The sequence below is a fragment of the Amblyomma mixtum genome, chromosome 3 (genome assembly GCF_055824585.1).
Source record: "Amblyomma mixtum isolate Tamu chromosome 3, ASM5582458v1, whole genome shotgun sequence".
Taxonomy (NCBI): domain Eukaryota; kingdom Metazoa; phylum Arthropoda; class Arachnida; order Ixodida; family Ixodidae; genus Amblyomma; species Amblyomma mixtum.
Window position 1 is genome coordinate 347,106,191 of NC_143014.1, and position 6,552 is coordinate 347,112,742.

Below are 6,552 nucleotides of genomic sequence, written 5' to 3' on the forward strand. Positions count from 1 at the left end.
ATTGCCTTATTGACGAATGCATGTCAAAAACTAAATATTTCAGTATTATTTGCTATCTTATGGTGTCGTGTTCAATAAATAAGAAGCGGCCAGATTAAGCGCAAATGGTGAGACATTATGGTATTGCAAACTTCAAAATATTGCTTTTTGCCCAACCCTTCAGGAAAAGTGAAATGTCCTTCCCAAGTTATTACATTTCTCAGTCTTGTTACAGACCATATCAGTTCTACCACCAGGTTTTACGCGCGTCCTGTATACGCAATGTTTTAGGATTTACTAACTTATTCTCACTATTTTTCTGCATCAGTCTCAATGCGGTCGCTCTTTCGCTTCGTTCTTGTCGAATGGACATGCAATTTGGTTCGATTCGCAGTACAGGCACACGAACTTTCGATTGAGATCATAGGTGAGACCACACATTGGTAGCTTCAGTGTAAGAGTGTGTTATGCAGGTAAGCGGTCTTGCCAGGTGAAAGAGCATGCCGTTCTGGCTAAGAAGAAGATCTCTAGAGTTCCTGGTGTCCATATTTCCTCATCATCAATATACCTGTGTGGTGGGCAGCTTTAGGGATATCAAAACTCATGATGGCACAGGTGTTCCTCAGTTCTCACCACAAGAAGAGCTTTCTTCTCGTCTCCTTCGTGCCACTAGGTAAGCAGTGTTCATCATTTTTTTAAGTATGCGCAACTCTTGAACTCGATTAAACAAAGGCACAACTTTATGGCAAGCAATTAAGATATTATCTTTAGCTTGGACCGTGCAGAACATCATCGTGTCACGTCTGCGCCATCCGTGCGCTGCTGCCAAAAATAAATTTGTGTGAAGAATGCGGTGCCTAAGCATTCTGCAACTTTATACACAATGAGACCAATAACTAGTTGTAATCAATAAATTGTTATCGAAAATTGTGTCGCGCGGAAGGTAACGGTTTTTTGACAACCTTCCCGTTCAAAAGGTTCAATTCAGAAGTTTTTTTCTTTTCTTCAAGAAGACCAATCTTCTCCGACTTGTAGAGAACATGCGGCGGATGATGTCCGCTGAATTTGTAGCTAATCTGAAGGCACATCCCATTCAAAAGTTAGTGGTTACAAATATCAAAATGTTTTGCCCACTGTTGCAGTTTACTTCATCCTCTCCAACATGCAACAGACTGCTAGTGCAGAACCAGCCAGAATTATATTCTCACTGGCTTACTCAACCAAAGCACTGTTAACAATGCAGTAAGACTGTCTCATGTATACAGAGACTTCTGACGAAGAGTCTGGTATAAGACGGCCTTTATGCATCAGGAAAATTTGTTTGAAACTTCATATGATATATACTGCACAGTCCTTTTTTCGAGAAGCGGCCTCATATGCTTGCAGAAATGAACGCGAGACAGAAAGACACTCAAACAACTTCCCGGCCCTTTTTTCGACCTCATCGAAAAAGCTATGCATGTAACGAAAGTTCGTGACTACTTAAGTCAACTAGGATTATTTCTTCGTCACGGTGATTGCGCTCACGTGCTATTAAGTTGTCACTCTCCGGAATAAAGGACAACTTAGGACTGATATGTTTCGCCTCTATGGTACCACTGATTTAGCCGCACCTACGTGCAAAATAATCGAATTCTCGACTCTTCATTGTGAGAGTGCTCGCTCACAAAATGGTATTGTCGTGCAGAAAAAGCATAGAAAAAGTTGTGCTCAAGTAACCTCGCCGCTCTGAGTTAATAGGAGTGTAAAAATCCTACATTTACATCCCAAATGAAGCTTCCCACTTTCTAGCACATCTGCTTGCTAAGGTAAGCAAGTAGAGAAACGAACGGGACACACATCTGCCTTCGAAGCTGTTCTATCTTGGACCAGCTTGTGGCGAGGAAGAAGGTTTAGTTATGATCGAATAAATTCGAAGCGGCCGGACGCATGATACATTTTAGAATTGTTACACAGCACAGAATTAAGATTCAACAGACCTGTAAACCGAATGAGCGTAGAAAGGTCGTGCTTTGCCGCAAACTGTGCCCGTGATCGAGGCGCGTCTGGACAAGCCGTGCAGTCACGAAAAGATCAATATGCCAGTTCTTCGGATGTGTTCGCGGCAAATCTCCAGGCGTTATCAGCTAAGTGTTGCAAATGGATCCAGGTGATAAGCTCTTTTTCTATCAACCTTAGGACGTTGAGAAGACATCGGTCCAAGGGAGCACCGGCTGCTTCATTTATTTTTTGGTTTATTCTGCAGGCTTTTTCAAGAGAAACAAATAAAAAAAGGCGCTAACGCGTAGAAGTCAACAATTTTTCGATACCCGTTCAGTCAGGTGCAGCAGGAGGTATTTTCTTACCGCCTGCGCCGATCAACAACGAAGACGGTGGTGTTGTCTTCGAACGCAAACGAGAGCACATCATAAAAAATGGTCCACTAACTTGGCGAAGGTCCACAATACCCGCGGTGTGAAGTAAAAATGAAAACGTGCCTTTTTTTACATCGCGACTTTTACTCGTAACTTGACAACAACTGTGAGATCTAAGGTGCTTCCCTGATTGTTGCAAAACATGAAATTATTTTCTCGCCACTGAAACATTCTCAACCGGGCTTAGCTTTCTTCCGGTTATATCAAACTGCGCAGGAAATTCACCGGCACATGGGGAAGCGTTCACTGTATGTGGTGCGAAGTACCAGCATGTGTCTGCATGAATTTACTTTAGCGAGGAATAAACGCCTAATCACTCTCTTATAAAACTCCTGCCGCGGCAGAAAATTTTTGCAGGCTGTAATGACACTTATTGCCATTATTTCTGGACAAGTGTTTTAAGTTTCCTTCTCTACCACCGCGTGGCGCATGGCTTTCAACATTCATAGAAGGGCCGTTGCCATCATACGTGGCTTAAAAACAAAGACGATGATGGACTGAGCGCCTTGTCAAGTGCTACCTACCGTTGGGCTTATCAGTACTGGCGGGATGCTGCCCCGAACTCCTGGTAATGCGGCCCGGGGTAACAATATGAGAAGGCTGCCAAAAGTAATCTGAACGTTCGTGTGAACTTCTGCTTCAAAACAAGCTCTGGGATGGAGAGAGCGACAGGTGTTGATCTTGAGTCCAACTTACCTTCTGATTGATACTTGCTCCGAAGTAATTTTTGGAGATCACAGGCGTAGAAACATAACACAAGGAAAGGAGCCACTAGTTGTGACCCAGCACTTTCAGTGGAATCTTGTGCACAGCATCAGGAAAATAGTTTAATGCTGGAGAAAAAGACAAATTATAGGTTGAAAAAAGTTCATACTGCTCGGCTTCAGGGCACTTGAGCCGATCGATTCAGTCAGAATTCTGAGGCAGCTCGCAGTTGCAGCGAAAAGAAGTCTTTCGCGCTGGCGTCAGATTCCACGGCGGGGACTTGAACATAAGTCCTGGTTTTCGTAAAATACTTCAATAGAGGACACGTTTCGGATTCTGCTATTTCCTCTGGCAGGCTACACAATCTGATTCTCGCGGTCCGGCTCAAAAAGCCGGTGCTGCGCCACGGTCAGTTCGAACTCTCGACTCAGCACAAACAGCGATTTTCGACTGTGTGCTATGGCACGATACACTTTCTCTACAATGGGCATGCCGGTAATGAAATCGAAGGGCCGAGGACTCCAGCGTGGGTACCACGTAGTCTCGAACCCAGTCCGCGTCTGAGTTATGGTACGAAATGAAGGCGTCCCAGAGAAACCGCTCACCGGATTTCAGTCGTCGATATGCTTGGACCTTGACGCGCAGAAGTAGGGCAAAGTAACGGATGTACCATCTGTGGACGTAGAGGGCATAACCCTTCACCGAGCCCACAAGAACAACAAGAATGACAGGCCCCCCGACAATTGCGTAATAGTCGGGGAGACGACATGCTTCAGTGCTTGGAATTGGAAGGACTCTCTTGACGGCGGTGTTTGCCAGCGGGCCTATTTCGCCACTACAGACGACGCAGTTGTCGCAGCAAACTTGTCTTTACGGTCAGACCAGAAGATGCTCCACATTTCTAATGCTGCAGTTTGTGCAGTCCCAAGGGTTATTGCAAATGCTTATTGAAATGAGATCCGCAACGTCCTTGAACATTGTGTCGTCCAAACCTCTAATCTTTTAACTATGCAGATGCAGGGTTTCCAGTCTTTCCATATGGCAAAAAGGCTGCGACCAGCTTGAAATCAAGTTAGATGACAGCAGCAAGGTGGTCACGTTCAGAGTAATAAAAATGTGTGGAAAGAGGATGGGAACTTTGTTCTCTCTCAAATCCAGGATGTCTAAGCTAAAGAACGGGGAAAAAACAGGAGCAGGAGTGCCAATGACGACGAGGTTTTTTCTTACTGTGAGCGTTTTCAGACTGTTCAACCCCTCAAAGTTTTCAGCGAAGAGGGGGGTCAGTTCGTTGTTGTACAGTTCGATTGTCTTGAGATGGCTGAGGCAGAAAAATGGTGAGCCGTACATCGCCCTGAGTAAACAAATTACCAAACTGAGGTCTTCGAGTGCAGGTAGGGTGCATAACTCGTGATCCAGAAGACAGTACAGAGTCCTTCCGTCCCATGTAAGGAATTTAAGAGAAGGTTTATAGATAAAAAATGGGCTTGATGGAATATAATCCTCTGGCTGCAGGGGTGCATCCTCCATCTTTAGGCGCTCGAAAGTACGGATTAAAAAAATATTATGGGAACTGGTGTTTAGTTTGGAATTGAGAAAGTAAAAGCTGCTGAAATTATACACCGGCAAATCCACATCGGCCGTATGCGGGTCAAAAAATTTAGCTTTAGACTTGGCTCGTTAAAGACATGTCGACTTCCTTGCGTTTCTGAGAACGGGCATGAAAGAACAGGCATAAAATATAATACGTTTAGTGCTTCACAGTACTACCTTTTCACGTAATGCGTATGATAGGTCTTTATCGTGCCATACAAGAGGCGTACTTCTCTCGAATTTGCGGAAGTAAATTTTGCAGAACCTGTATATATGATTATTTTCTGCGTGGATGCTCTCTTTTGTGGCTTTAGTCGCTGAGAGCGATGGAAAAACTGCGTCAATTTTTTAAATCAAAAGCGCTCTCAGTGGTTCTCCCAATTGGACAATAAGGAGGAAACGTTTCAAATTAAATCTCACTTCTTCTGATACTTCTTTCAGTGGGCACTGGTAACAGCACTCAAAGCTAAGGTTGCGAATCGAGAGACATTTATTTTCATCCCAAAGAACTTTCTCCTCCAAGAACTTCGGTCGCTATGTAGCAACTCTTCTGATTACAGCAGCCTGACGACCGACTGACGACTGGATTTATGTGATGACGACGCAGCTCACACCCATTCTCTCATTTTCCCAGAGTTTCAATGTGCAGTTTTTGATCCGTAAGGGCTCCTCATTCGTACTGCCTTTGTTCTCGCAAACTGAAAGCCGGTCACAGATAACGATGCGTAGGCACAGAAGTGCGAGCAGTGTTTTTGTCTGCATGTGGCACTGCAAAGAAAGAAGGAAAGGTTGGGTTTACACACAGATGTATATTAAAATAAATTCAGTGCAATAAAGAACAACTGTGTACACATGGCCAGGTGCTCAAGCACCTGCAGTCACCCCGTGAGGGTGTCCTCCCAATCATCGTAGTGGGGACTTCACGCGGTTAGCTTTCGGCGTTAGCTGCTGCACGAAGGAGGGAAAGTAAAGCGCACTGGCTTGTCGGCTGGCACCGAACTGGCCGCTACTACTGCCTAGTGCGGACAGGAGCCAGTCGAAAGGATCCACACGCGAGAACAGAGAAATAGCTAGAATGTACGTGCGCCCCAGCCTTACGGGTCGTAGCGACGATGGTGGCTGCAACAAAAGTAGATTATCCTTGTCCTTAATTGAGAGTGGAGGAGGGCGAAAGTTGCCAACTGGCTCTCAAGAATGTACAGCATTGTCTTTTTACCGATTCGTGTTTAGGCGATTTACATACTAAAAGTATTAACATGAGGAAATGGCGCGGCATTTATTTTTCTGAGCTTGATCTCGTTCCGCAGGTACAAAGACTGTTTTGTGCCTTAGCCAACAAGGCACTCCAGGCTTTGACATTTCGCAATTTCTTCGTGATTTATTCTAAATGTGGGCTTATTGGTCTTGGTTTCAGACGCGTTGCGGCAAATACCAACATCTCGGAGTAATAAATGTACAAAACAAGCTCTAAACACTCCATTTGGGTTGGATAGTTTTGAATTGGCCGCCCGAAGATTTTATGTCTTGATGAAAGCATGCATATTGGAGTAACGGCGAATTTGACAACATTGTTTGGTTTGTACTCAACTTTAATTCTTTTACGCTGCAGTATAAGCAGGGAATCAGAACATTTTAGAGTCTGTAGACATTCCGACTAAACTGGCGATATTTGGTTGTCGCTTTTGGTGCAGAAATCGGTCTCTTTTTGTAGCAGTAAACAGTTTGACATTGAAGATGAATGGAACACTATAGAGGACAGCCAGATTAAGCCACTAAGGTAAGCTTGCGAGTCTCTTATGTAAGTGTCAGAGAGAGAGAGCGCGCATATCGCACGTGGATCTAATATGCTAAAAATATAGCCTTG

At 44.4% G+C, this 6,552-nt stretch overlaps 1 pseudogene; it reads right to left on the minus strand.

Moving 5' to 3' along the window:
* Nucleotides 1–3,303: 3,303 nt before the first annotated feature.
* Nucleotides 3,304–6,552, minus strand: part of LOC149356267 (toll-like receptor 2) — a 70,619-nt pseudogene continuing 67,370 nt past the window's right edge.